Source organism: Bos javanicus, chromosome 9, assembly GCF_032452875.1.
Source record: "Bos javanicus breed banteng chromosome 9, ARS-OSU_banteng_1.0, whole genome shotgun sequence".
In the NCBI taxonomy this organism is placed as follows: Eukaryota; Metazoa; Chordata; class Mammalia; order Artiodactyla; family Bovidae; genus Bos; species Bos javanicus.
Genome location: NC_083876.1, coordinates 61,718,830 through 61,733,386, shown reverse-complemented (window position 1 = coordinate 61,733,386; position 14,557 = coordinate 61,718,830). Strand labels below are relative to the sequence as shown.

General features: G+C 42.8%; 1 protein-coding gene across 1 annotated transcript in view; it reads right to left on the bottom strand.

The window, feature by feature from the left end:
- Positions 1-8,431, bottom strand: part of CNR1 (cannabinoid receptor 1) — a 30,020-nt gene extending 21,589 nt beyond the window's left edge. The window contains exon 1 of the mRNA XM_061427848.1: positions 7,925-8,431. The gene's annotated coding sequence lies outside the window, so the exon portion shown is untranslated. The remainder of the gene's footprint in view (positions 1-7,924) is intronic.
- Positions 8,432-14,557: the final 6,126 nt, after the last annotated feature.

Genomic DNA, 14,557 nt, shown 5'->3' with positions numbered 1-14,557 from the left:
ATGATTTTGAACAGAGTTGAGGAACTAAAAGCATTGAGAAAAATGACATGAAGATAAAGAACTGGGAAATAAGATAGTTGAGCACAGGCTGGACATCTCGGCATACATCTTGAAGAATAGTCTGATAAATCACATGTGGTCTGGAAGTGCACACCTAGTTAGTTTATAAGTTGTACATGCGAGCTCAGTCACTCAGTCATGTCTGACTCTTTGCTACGCTATGGACTGTAGCCCTCTAGGCTCCTCTGTCCATGGGATTTTTCTAAGCAAGAATACTGGAGTGGGTTGCCATTTCCTTGTCCAGGGTATCTTCCCGACCCAGGGTCTCCTTCATCTCCTACATGGGCAGGCAGATTCTTTACCACTGAGTAACCTGGGAAACAATTTTATAGGTCAGTGGCTCTGAAGGGATGCTCTTCAACCAGTAGCATCAGCATCACCTGGGAACTAGGGAGAAATGTAGTCGCAGGTCAAACAACAGACCTACAGAATCAAAAACTCTGTGTTTCTGAGTTGGGGCACTTTTGTGCCTTCACAAGGCCTCCAGGAGAGTCTAAGACAGTCTGAGGTTTTAGAACTACTGTTAAAGATGATGGAGACCTGTGAAAAAGATTAGATGAAGGAGGAAAACAGAACTAACCTTTCAGAAGTATTGAGGTTAGATAGGAAGAAAGAATATTCTATGAGTATAGGTTTTTCAATCATTGAAATGGATTGCGAAGGAAGCATAAAATAAAATAACCTCCCACAGATCTTTAAAACCAAGCTTTTTCTATTTGATTGAAATAGAACAATGTAGTCTAGCCTGAAAATGAGGGAAAGGAGTGAAGAATCTCTCAAGGATTTTCAGTCTCCAAGCTTCTCTGCACTTTTTCAGGGAACTTATTTGCTAGATCTTTTGTCCAGCAAAGGAAAGTGGCTTCAAGACATAACACGTACTTATTCAGCTGCAGATATAAATTAAAAACTGCATACCATTTTTTCTTAATTCTATTTACTCTGTGATACATTATTTTATGGTTTGGGGGAAAAGAAGAGCAAACAGAAATATTTCCAGCTTAAAAAGAAAATAAGCTAGAGTGTTACTTTTATTTTTTCCTGTTCTTTTATGCTCAGTAATCGTTGAGTTCCTTCACAATGGTGTTGAAAGACGTGGTTAGCGATCCTATCAAACTTCGCCTCAGTTCAGTTCAGTCGCTCAGTCGTGTCCAGCTGAACTGACGCAAAGTTTGAGAGGACCGCTAACCACGTCTTTCAACACCATTGTGAAGGAACTCAACGATTACTGAGCATAAAAGAACAGGAAAAAATAAAAGTAACACTCCAGCTTATTTTCTTTTTAAGCTGGAAATATTTCTGTTTGCCCTTCTTTCCCCCCAACCATAAAATAATGTATCACAGGAGATGAACCCAGAAAATGACAAACTAAAATGGAAATTTTGCAGCAGGCCCAACTAATGCAAATCTATTGCAAATTATCTTACAGAACTACCCCGGTAATTATGCAATTTTCACTGCTTATAGCTGGCAGAGATCTTTCAAAAATACCTACAAGTTATAAATACATGGAAATATATTCCCAAACACTTAAATATATGACTCTGGGCAGACTGTTTCCTCTATAATTATTTCATCAATAAAAATGGATCACAGATTACTCATAATTAGTTTCCTTAGTCGAGGACTAAAATCATTCAAAGATTTCCCCCTTTTCTGGTGTGTATGAACTTAGATCTAATTTTCAGAAGTAGTTGTATATTTTCTAAAGTCATATTCCCACATAGGCAAAAACACAGAATTCTTTGGGCAATCATTTGCTTACTTTGGTTATGAGTTAAGTTGTGTAACTTTTTCAAGTCTTTTTTTCATTTTTCTTCATGTGCATATCACTTGTTCCCCACAACTTGTACAAAAGCTAGAGAAAACATTTGGAAATTCTGGTAGCCATGCATTGAAATGAGCTGAAAATATGGTCCGTTTAAGAAGTAATGCTGGAATAAACCAAAATACACAGATCACAGTGGTATTAAAATAAACTTCCCTTACAAAGGAATAAATCAAGTTGATTTAAATATAACTGAGTTAGAAGTAAACAAGAGTGACAAAGGCATACCACCTATGATATTGGTTCACTTGCTATATTAAAAACACCTTTTTTTAGCCGCCTGACCAATAGAGTTAGTTAGCATTAGTCGCTCAGTTGTGTCTGACTCTTTGCGACCCCACAGACTCTAGCCCACCAGGCTCCTCTGTCCGTAGGACTCTCCAGGCAAGAACACTGGAGTGGGTTGCTATGCCCTCCTCCAGGGGATCTTTCTAACCCAAGGATCGAACCTGGGGGTCTCCTGCATTGCAGGCAGATTCTTTACTATCTGAGTCACCAGGGAAGACCAACAGAAATCAAGGTTATAAAATTTCCCATTCAAATGTCTATATGTGAAAGTGGAAATTTGGTTTTATTTTTTTAAGCATACTGGAATTTATCACCAATTTAAAGGTAAGACTCCTTTTAACTCAATTTACAGAACTCATACTGACTCCAATTATCTCCTCTAAATATATGGCCTAAAGAATGGATAAACAAATGATAAAGGAAAGAGGGGAACCCTCCCATGTCAACATAAACTTTGAAAAACATTCTTTCCTAATTACATTTTTTAAAATTATATTTAAATATACTACTGACATACACAGTTTGTGAAAGCATTTGCCAGTATATTCAACTCCCACAACAGATTGCCTGGCACGTCTTTGAAAAACGCTTCTGCTTTTCTTTAAAAAGCAATAGCATAGAATTTGCGAGTGGGAATAAAAAAATAGATATTACACTGCTGAATTTTGGAAACTATGCTGTACTTTATCTCCTGAAGTGAAGAAAACTTTTAATGCTATTCAGAGTTGATAATGATGGTAAGGAATCATGCCAAAGGTATCCAATTTCTTTTCAACGAATCCAAACTCTAAACAATTAAAAATCCAAATCAGAGTGGAAAAATAAGATATTAGATAATAAAATATCATACTCCTAGGGGAAAATTATTTTCCATCTGTGTTAGAAGAAAAAGGAACTTAAATCCTTTCATTCAAAAATGCAAAATTTACTTTGAGAGGCTTATTCGAAAGGACAGACTATAATGCAATAATAGCACTAGGGGGTAAAAAACAATGAGTCGGCCAAAAAACCAAAAACACTAATTTCCATCTGACCAGTCTCAACTCACATGTTCACTAACAAAATAAAACAAGCAAAGCAAAACTTTGAAAGCTTTCCTAAAGTGCAGGTGTGAACATTTCCCCAGCTGGGGCTAAAACGGAACTCATAGTATTTCAGTACAACTGCAATGACTCTGCCAGACCCATTTGCTCAGATTAGGGGAGTAAACAGTTCTTTCCTCAAAAACCCATATGAATGCAACTCTGAACCTCAGAATTCCATGCTCCCTAAATTATGAAATTAACCTGTCCTAGTGAAACTTTCAAATTAGAGGAGATTCCAAAGTTGTTCACCAATCATCTATATGAAAAGTACTTCAAATATATGGAAAGCAGCCATGAAAATTAGATCAAGAATATATTTGTCATCTCAACTGCCCTAGAAAAACTGTTACAATGAAATGTACTTCATTTTCCATGAGGCACCCTGTTCAGTAAAGAAATATAACCTGGGAGAGCTTTTTAGTAAATATTTTATGGTAAGAACTGGAGGTAATCACACTGATTGCTTGAGGCAACAACTTTGACCTCTGATCACTGGTATGTCATAGACATACCTATTATCCATGCAGGCCTGTTTGAGATAGAAGTTCATCTAACCTCAAATCATTTGAGGAGTACCAAGAGAAGCACTGGAAAACCACTAAAAGAGGCTTCCCCTTTTCTCCTCACAAATTTCCCAAAGTTTTAACTTACTTGTAATAGCATTATAATGTGTTTTATCCAAGAAATATAACTATATTAATATGCATCTTGTGACACAGTGATAATTTTGTATGTGTATGTGCATGCTCAACTGTGTCCAACTCTTTGTGATCCTGTGGACTGTAGCCCACCAGGCTCCTCTGTCCATGGGATTCTCCAGGCAAGAATACTGCAGTGGGTTGCCATGCCCTCCTCCAGGGAATCTTCCCAACCCAGGGATGGAGCCCATGTCTCTTATGTCTCCTGCACTGGCAGGCAGGTTCTTTACCATAGTGTCACCTAAGAAGCCCATAATAACCTTGTGTATCTTCTCCGAACTTTCTTTCCAAGATTAATAAACAACCAGTGAAAACTGTGTTAAACACAACAGTCAATGTTTACGAGAAAACTATAACTGAATGTGGTTCTGCCCATCCTGGCATCTTCATAAGATTCTTAGAACATAGGAGACTGGAATAGGTTTCTACTCTCCTGGAAAATAAGAACAGTCTTGTTTTGATTCAAGGTGGGTACTTCCTTTGGCCTTGAGTTGTCCATGTCCATCTGCACAGTTCCCTTGAATTTGGACATTTCCCCAAATTCATAGAATTTATTTAAAATCTGAATCATATGTTCAAATATATCAAGGCAACATGTCTCAATTTTTAATTTAGTTGTGATTATACATCCAGGAAAAAATTTTGTTCATATACACATATAGAGGTATATTTATACATGCTGTCTTCTTAAATTCTGCAATCTATAATTTGACATTACATATACTCTGGATAATATTTATTGTTTCTTTTAGTCCAGAAAATATTTGGGAGAAAACTAAGTTGATCTGCAATATGTTATGAGGTTAACCCAATCTAACCTAAGAATATAGATTAGTGGATAAATGGTTATAAAAACATTAAAGAGCAATTTAGTTACAAAATGCTGAACCTTCCAATCCCTCAAAAACAGGATTCATGTGGTTATACTGTAAAGTTAACATTATCATGAGAACAGGATTAGGAAAGAGCTGGAGACTCAGAGGGAAAACAGGAGGCTAAAATTTTACCAATGCAAAATATATCCAGTGGTTTTCATTTCCTCATTAACTTTTCCACCAGCCTTCATCCATGGAAAAAAAAAAACTCAGCAGAGTTTGCGGCCCCTCAAATATAGATATGCAATATAGAAACCTGGCCTTGGCATAGTTTTTCAAACAATGTTGGGTCCAGGTGATTTCAGAGTCAGAAGCAAAATTATAAATAATTTAAGCCCAAAGGCTGGCTTCACTCTAATTTGTTAGTTCAATTAGAAGATGATGAATACAAAAATAAAAGAGACAGACTTACACGGTGGTGACACAGCATCCCTTTTTGCAGGAATGAAAGCTCTCATCTATGTGCTTCACGCAACAGAGCTAACATCATTACCCCAAGAATAACAGGCAGCAAACTAACAGACAGGCTCCATCTTCCTAACCAAATTCAAGATGCTATAACCAAATCTTGTTTTACTCATCACATGTTGTTAGGTATTTCCGAGTTTGATTTATTACTCTCTTTTGCAACATTCCTGGAGAGCTAATTATGGGAAATAATTCTTTGCCTTATTAGGCCAACTGTTTTCTGGGAAGAAACATTTGGTAAGCCCGGTGAACTAAAAACTGCTATGAGAAGTTCCATTTCCTAATAGTTTATTCTGATAAGCAGAGTATTCCCATTCTAATTCCACCTAATAGGCAAGACAACCTCGGAGCCTGTCTAAATTTTCTGGTGGTGAATATTAGTTCCGGGTTAAAGCAAAGAAGTATGTCACACAATTGTTTTGAAAGAGTTTTTCAGGCTTTGCCTTAGTAATTTAATAAGCTGACACTGCATACTAAACACATATCAGCACAACCACTGGGATTGCTGCTTTCTTGAGAAAAGAGGTAACCCGATTCAAGGAGTTTTCTTTTGGAAGAGGCTATGACAAGCCACAAATATAGTGGTTCTTCTGGAGAATTTCATTCCCAGCAGTTTCGTCTTGGTAACATTTAACAATTTCACTATTTTAACATTTTGAAATGCCAAAAAGAACACAGTGATCCTGCAGCTAGGCTTATTAGAGAAGAACAATCTCACAGGCGAGACAGGAGGCACGTGGTCCACTGGGAAAAGGGTAACAGAAAAAGACAGAAAACAGTGGGTAACAAACAAAGCCAAGCACTACTCCAATGTAAGATGGGACTTTTTTTCACCGGAAGGTGAATCTTCTCTCTCCAAAGTGAATAATGTCATTTACAGCTTCTTTTAAGGGACAGGGCATAACATTCTTTTTAATATGCATGTATACTGATGCTGTCTATTAAAAGAGGAGATATGAATATAATGTGCCTTTTAACCGTGAGTATGAAAGCATAGTAATTTTCTTTCTGAAAGGTCAGAACCAAGCATTATCCCACTGTGGCATTATTTTACCCCAGAGAGGCTTAGGAACACAAGGAACACCAACACTTTCCCGGTCAAACACTTGATACCTACCTGAGCCAAGACTGCTCCTTGCCTGGAGTAGGAGACATCTTTAGAATAAAAAGAGTTCGTTTACAGTAAGTTCTCTTGATAACCTAAAATAGTTTTTAAAAACCGTATCCAAGTGTCTTGCCTAACTGTGGTAACTGTTATTGCTCCTACAGTAACTGCCTGCAGTATGCAATGTTTAAAATTCTGGAGATGCATGGATGCTATTCATGTATAGGTAATCAGAAAATAATCTGTGTCACTTAAGAAACTATACACAGCCTTTCTGAGAACATTGCTCCTAAATGAGTTAGAGAACATAGGAGGGCAAGGAGTACCAGGGAAAAAAGGACAGAGAAAAAAATCAATCAGTGTATCTTCTCCTGCAAACTGTCAGCAGGGTGGGATTAGAAAAACAACACTTTAAATCAGATAAAGTCCTATGGGAACCTTAAAGGTTGGTTACTCTGAGCTTCTCAGGATTCTGCAAAATAGGTTGATGGCAGTGGTCACCCATTGATACTCAGTGTCCACTGAGTTTCCCCAGAGAAATTGCATTTCCCTCATTGTTCAAAAGATATTAACTTGGTAATAAAAATGAGAAGAAGTTATGGAACCCACTGAGATATATTTCAACACCTTTAAAACCAGTAGATCTGTTCTAATCTCTTATTGGATTAAATGCCTGAGGATGCTAATACGTGAAGAAAGCAACAAAGCCAAGAGCAGCACTTATCTGAAGGAAAATAAAAAAGATGCGAGACAAAATAACGAATAGGTGACTCAATTTTTTCTCATCTGTTCAACTGAAAACTAAAATCAGAAATATGCATGATGCTTTTAAACTTTCAAATGACCAAATGACAGTTTCTCACGTCTGTCACAGCAAACACATTCTCATTCACAGGAGCTGATCATTTGTGATTGTGAGCCTTGGCAAGAAATGTCTTTTAAACAGACAACATCAACTTTTTTTCATCTAATGGCTACTTCTGAATTCAATGGTTCCATCACCATTCAAATTTAATTATCAGTTAAATGCTAATTTCTTTTTCCTCAAATAAAAGTGGTTTCTGTAGCTATATTTTTATATGTAAAAGTTTATTACTTGATATACATTTCTTTATATGACATTTAATAATCTGACTTTGGACAGCTTCTAGGTTTGGTGCAGAGATCGATGTATTTCTTCAGGAAGACTCAGCTGCTGATAGGGTTTAGAGACATTAAGCACCAACTCAAGCACCCGTTTTTCAAACATGCACAATTACACATTTTCCACAAACAGACATCAGTGCATACAGACAGCCAGGTGCTCACACATTCAATAACTAGTAAATGGTAGAAACCTCCAGAAGTAGCACAGACCACAGTTAACAGGCTAGGGCTCTACGGCTTAGTAAACACCAGTGCACAATTCGCTCACACGGAATCAGAACTCCACGAAGGACACTTGGGAACCACACTGGTCAGCACCCGAGGGGGCGGGAGGCGGAAGAAGTATTTACAAATGCAACTCTACCAGGTCTTACCCTTCGCATCCCCCGGTCCTCGCGGGAGAAGCTCCCTCGCCACCTCTCGCCCAGCGCAGGGGCTGCTTCTCTGCTTGAACGAAACGTCCCCCCACCTGACTCTACGGAGAGCTCTGCCGGGAACCGAGGCGCCCCGCCCGGGCCGGGGGAAGGCACTGGCGCCGCGGGAGCCGAGAAAGAGGCGGAGGCGGAAAAGAAGTGGAGAAGGAAGGGGTGGCCGAGGGAGTAGCGAGAGGGAGGCGGCGCCGGCGCGGGGATGCGGGCGAGGAGGGGTGGGGTGGAGCGGGGTGTGCCTCCGTCGGTCGGTCAGGAAGTCAGTCGGTCCGCTCAGCCCGTGCGCCGGCGTCCCCTGCCTCCAGCGCCAGCCCGCGACGGTGATCGGGACTGGCGCCCCCTGCGCTCGCGAGCCTCGCCCCTTGCCGGGGCTCCTCGCTGGGTCCTCCCGCTCGCCCCGCCTGGCCCGGCGTGGGGCCGCCCGTTTCCGCCAGCCCCGGAGCCCGTCGCCTCGCCCGGCGCGCGCGGTCCCCGACTCTCCCTGCGCTCGCGCTCTGGCTCCCTCTCGCTCCGGTCCCATTTATGAAGCGCGGTCCCATCACGTGTTAATGAGCCTTTGTCCTGCCCTGGCAGCGGCGGCGGCACAGACCCCGCCGAGGGAACTGCGCGGGGAGGGACCGGCGCGCGGCGCCCGCGGCTCCAAACTTTGCTGGCGCGAGGGGACCCGCCGCTGGCGCCGGCCCCGGGGCCAGAGGGGACGAGCCTCTCTGGCCCGCGTCACCTACTTCTCTTCCTCCTCCTCTGCCGCCGCCGCGGTCTCCGGGGGCCCCACTGCCATGACCTGGCTCTCCTTCCAGACACTCTCACACTCTGGCCGAGCCAAGAAAGGGCTCGTGCCTGCACGGTCCCCGACCTCGAGGCCATGAATCACGCGCGCCCAGCCAGCGCGCAGCGACAACACCTTGCGCGGGGGTCACGTCTGGGCCAGCGGGCTGAGCCGGAAGGGAAGGGGGAGAGGAGAGGGGAGACTAGGCGGCGGCGAGCCCCACCCAGACCCCCCCAGTTCCGGGCCGCTTCCGCGGCAGGCGGCCACTAGCCAGGCCCGGGGTCAGGCGAAGCCCGGGGACCGCGCCGCGCAGCCCCCGAGTCCCCGTGCTACCTGGCAGAGGCCACGCGGCCACCTGTCCTCCGCCCTCGGGCGCCGCCTGGTTCTGCGCCGGGCGCCTCCTGCAGCCTCCGCCTTCCCCGCCCGGCGCGGACCACTCGGGCGCGCCCCACCCGCCCGGCCCCGGCTGCAAACATTTGGGCTCCGTAGGCGGCTGGCTCTGCGCCTTCCTGCCCGGCGCGCCCCCTCCCCAGCCGGGGTTGGGGGGACCCCGCGCCTCGCACCTTCTCGCAGGAAGAGGACGCCCCCTTCCAACGCCGGGCGGGGGGCGCCCGGGGCTCGCGGGCAACCGCGGCAGGCGCCTGGGGATCCGTGGTGCACCCGGCTGCCGCGGCAGGAATTAGGGGACATGCTCGTTAATTGGTTCCACTATCAGCCGCTGTCTGCCTCCCGTGTGCACGGATCAAACCTTAATTGGTCTTTACATTTATCATGGTGAATTGCGAACCTACAAACAAGCCCCAGCCGCTGTTTCAGCAGAAAAGGCCCTCCCCCTTTCCCCAGGGCCGGGCAGGGCTGTAGCGGCGGCGATCCCGGTTATTTAGACATCTTTATCTCTCCGGAGTTGGGTCGGGGGAGGACTGCCTGGTTTCCACCTGATGCAGCCAGGTCCTCCGGCCCCAACAGCCCCGCGGAAAAGGCTTGGTTCGGTTCCTTCCCAAGCTCTCCTCTCCTTGACAGCCTCAGCGTTCGTTTTATGACACCCCGCTAGGATCCAGCAGTTTCTACCCAGTCCTCATACTGCACGCGCTCTGGTTCCGATCTCTAGTCTCGCCTTGCCCAAGCCCAGAGCTCAACAATCCGAACAGATTTGGGCCCCATATTTGGACTACGTGATGAGAATCCGGAAAAGCGAGCCTCTCATGGAAAGGAGGAGAATTGGTGCGGAGGAAACCCATGGATGGTGGGTTCAGAGTCCTGGATAAGGGGAGGTTGTTGAGTGCCTTTTGGACATCTCAATCCAAATCACAGAAAATACGCAGGGCTCCACTGAAGTCTTTGAAGATCCCCTAAATTGCTTTAGGCTAGAAAAAGTATTTCCTATTTCCCTATCAGGGAAATGGACATTTGCAATAGAGTACACAGCGGAAATGTTTACTTTCTGCTAGGTAGGTAGACGGAATAAGTTATAAACAAAGATCTGATGGACCGGTCAATCGATGGCGAGTGGGTAGATGCGGGATTAAATCTGATGCCTGAGGCAGACTCTGCTTCCGTCTGAAAAAGCCCTCTTCAACCACTTGCGACGGGAAGACAGCTCTACCTAGAGATTTAAAGGGGGGCGGCGGGGGGGCATTTGTTCCTTTCTTTCTTTTCTTTTTGGGGTCATGGTTGTTTATTTTACTTTTACCTTACACCCTTGTCAGGAGGATATATTTGCAAAGTTTTGCCCCCTTGTGACCTTACAGACTTTAATGTCCCAAGTGACCTGGCGATTTGATAAGAACTAGTTTGCCACTTCCTGGTAGTGTAGGTTCAGAGGTTTGCTAGTAGGATCTAGACAGCTCTTCTGATGATGATGAGGTCGTCTTTCGGATGACAAGAAAGGCTAGGGAGTTAGGCTTCTGGAGGGCTCTTAGGCAACAGGGGTTTGTTTCACATGGGAGCTGCCACCTTTCTCTGGAGCATGATGACCTATGCTCTTGGGGTGGCCGAGGTGTTTAGTATCCTTTGGAAATATGACACTGACACTTGCTGGGGTAGCCCTTATAAGACATTCTCCCAATTACCAGTTTGCCCCTTGGTGGTCAACCTCAAAAATTTAAGGGTGGAAACCATTTATAACCTAGGGAAGGAATTCCATGGAAATCTTATATCTCAACTCAGCCACACCAACTTTTGCTTTCTCCTAAAGAAGAGCAATCTAATTACTTTAATTATCTCTAAGTCATCCTATAGCTCTTTTGATTGATGGTGGATCTCTTCACTGAATTCTGAAATTCCAAGCAGCAACCGAGGATCCAAAATGACCTGAAATCTATTTGTTGAGTGACTGGCCAAAGTGACCTGTAGACAGTCACTCATTAAGAATCTAATCAAGTAGTGACTCCAGCAGCTATAACTGTTTAGCATGTTATTCTGTTGTTGTTCAAGATGAGGCCTCGGGAGGTCGGGGAGAGAAGGCTGGAGTCTGACAGCTGGTGAATTGTACTCACTTTCCATTTAGAGCTCAAGGATAATGCTCAATAATGGAGTCAAAATTTGACTTGTGACCTGGCATTTTATCACCACGAGTGAACGCTTTGTTGGAACTGAGAGAGTTATTATGTTGTTTAGAAAATGCCATTCTTGTAGGCATGCTTGTCTATCTTTAAAATTTAAAATCTGTCTTCAGCTCATCAGGGTGGTAGACTGTCAGTCAAAGAATGGCTATACTTTTCCCTTGAAGCTGGAAGATGGGCAGACGGCTGATAGTGTGAAAGCAAGATGCTCCTCTGTGCCTCCAAGTTCACATTTGGCAAGGATCACCTTTATATGGGAGGAAATGATTTGGTTTTCACATGTGGTTGGCCAGCCACTGCCCTCATAAGAGAGTCAGCAAGAATGGCAAATAAAAGCTGTCAGCATCCCTTTCAGGAAGACTATGTTGAAGGCAAACATACATTTAACCTAAGACATTGGATGATCCTTGGTTATCACAAACCTACATTGAATTTGAACCTATGTCCTTCTGGGGAAAGACACAGAGTGCCCCTTAGTGGGTTTCACTAGTCCTTGCATTGCTACATACGAGGCTGTCTGGTTTTTTAGTTCTTTATCCTTTTAAAATTAGAACAGGGCTATGATGAGCCAATTTACTGCCGTGCTGTGTAATTTAGGTTATTCACTCACTGAAATGTAGAGGATGAGAGAACAGTGAAGACTGCATATTTCAACTTCAAAGAAAGATAGATCTCAATTTATTTCTGCCAAAGTATTGATAGTTATATTGGACATAGAACATTAGAGAAGCGTGTTCTGCCTCCCTAAGATAGACGCTGATCCAAAAGGAGCCGTAATTCACAGTTTCTTTTTATACTTGTTTTGGTTGGTGGTACCTCTCTCCCATTCCCCAAAGGAGTGATCTGTTGGGAATGATGAGTAATGGTTTACCAGTTTGGGAACTGGAAGCAGAAACATCACTTTCTTTTAGAGTTTTGAGAGTTCTATCTGAGTTCGGGTTTCACGTATTTGTTTTGTTTGTTTGGCCCTTTTTTTTTTTTTGGTATTTTCAGTGTGTTGCTCACACCACAGGGCTGGAACGCTCTCAGATTAAAGACATTTTCAGAATGATGTTATGACGACACAATTCATTCTCATTTGGAGCATTGCTTTAGAGTTCAACAGTTATTATTGGGTCTCCTTTGAAGCATTAAAGCAGGATGTTTTTCAGCGGCTTTGCCTTGTGAGATGGGAATTTATTCTTTATTCCCAATCTAAAAGGTGATTGACAGCAAGCCTGCAGACTGGGTTGAAGCTCTGTCATCCCAAGCTTGAGTTCTGAAATGTTTGTTCAGGAGATGCTCGATCAGTGATGCAAGCAACCTAAAGACCCTCCCGCACCACTTCTGCATGTTTCTCAAGAGCTACCAGCTGGTGATGGGGAATGACATTCTATCTCACTCCACCATTAGAAATTAAACTTCATGAAATCTGTTGTAGATGGAGAAGCTGGTTGCTAGGGTAGGAAATGAATGGGGTGAGGAAGGAAAGATGATGGGCTTCTCTGACCTTGGGGGACACTGCCTTATGTTAGGCACAAAGAAAATCACTGCCACCTCTCAGTGATCTTTCCATATAACAAAACACATTCTCATTAGGGCTTTTTTTATTTTCACCTTCTCACCTTCTTTCATTAAACCCCACTTTTAAACATCCCAGCTGAGCAGCAGCAAGGAAGGCTGAGAAATGACAGGAAGGCATTTTTCCTTTGTTCATATGTTTTGTTTTGTTTTTCATCACCAAGCAGAGGATCAGTAATGAGGAGATGGATCATCCTTTCATTTCAAATCATATGAGGAGTATGTTCTAACATATAATAAATAAGCACATGGTGCAAATAAGGGAAGTGAGAAAACAGGTTAATAAGGCTTTTGAACCCCCTTGATTGGCAAAATAGTCATCAAAACTCTATAATTTAAAAGGCTGCAAATATTATATGTCTAAATATTTCCTTTAAAACAATAGTTCAGGCAGCAGTATTATCACAACAAAATATGGCAAATAATAGAAAAATAGTGCTAAATAATACGTATGTCTTAAATAGTCATCTGGCCTGCCTTCTAAGTAAACCCTTTTCCCAGTATTCTTCATGGTTCTTTCAACTTCAGGTGGGAACATAGAATTGACCATCTATCTTGGATTATGAAAGTTAGGAGAAATAATGAACATAAAACTCCCAACCTGGTGCCTGAAACTGAGGCTCTCAATAAACTGTCTTGCTTTCTGTCATCACTACTGTTGCATTGTAGTTGAATTTGTATTCACTGTCTGGAGAGGACCGCAGGATGGCTGGAGGCGTTGAATTCTCAAACCAGAGGGCAGGCAGGCAGCTGATTCGTAAGCAAAGTGCTCACATTTGGTGGGTTTCTTCAGGCTCAGCTGTGACTTCTTTGCTGTCGCTCCCATTCTAAACAGATGCTGTAGATTATCTGCCTTACACGGTAGTCTGGATATACTGATTCCCATAGAAGTCCCCATTAGCCATTGCCTGCAGTTCACTAGCTTTTCCTTGAAATGCAGCTGCTAGTAAAAATGAGAATTGGCGAAAGCCAATGGGGTGTATGATTAGTCTGTGGATTCGTTTTCTGTTGAATCTAAAACATGTTAAAGAAACAGTAACAGCTCAGACTTTATTGTTTCAACAGTATTGAAGAATTGAAAGGATCTTATTGTTTTCTAATTTTAGTTTAAAGAACTATTGATTTAGACAGGATGTAGATGAATTCTGAGAATAGAACATCTTAAGGATATAGATTTGAATCCCTAGTTATGGCATCAATGACCCAGGCTATCACTTATCCTTCTAGACCTCACTTTTCTGTTCTATGGGATGGGAGTACCACTAACCTTCCTTAATTTTTTTAAACTATTGTTGAAAATGGTTAATAAGACAATAAAGGTGGGAACAAAATGGAAAAAGCTTTAGGTAAAATTCAACGAAAGATTTTATTACCCTTAGTACTTTATCTGTTGTCATGGTCCACTGATTTCTTAGCTGTATAAAATTATGTAGAATATTTTAGTTATTCTGCTCATGTCAATAGACAGTAATAAATAATGAATCTTAACGCTCCAAAGACAATGATTTTGTATTTAAAGCCCAGAGAAGAGGATGTAGGGTGCTAATAACCAAGTTGAAGACTCTTAGGCAAGAATACTGGACAATGGATAATTATGTACATTGAAGAGAATTTCAGTCCCTGGCATGATGGTATGTTTCTCTACACTGGTAAATTGATGGATGCACCCGTGCTTATCGATACTGCATGATG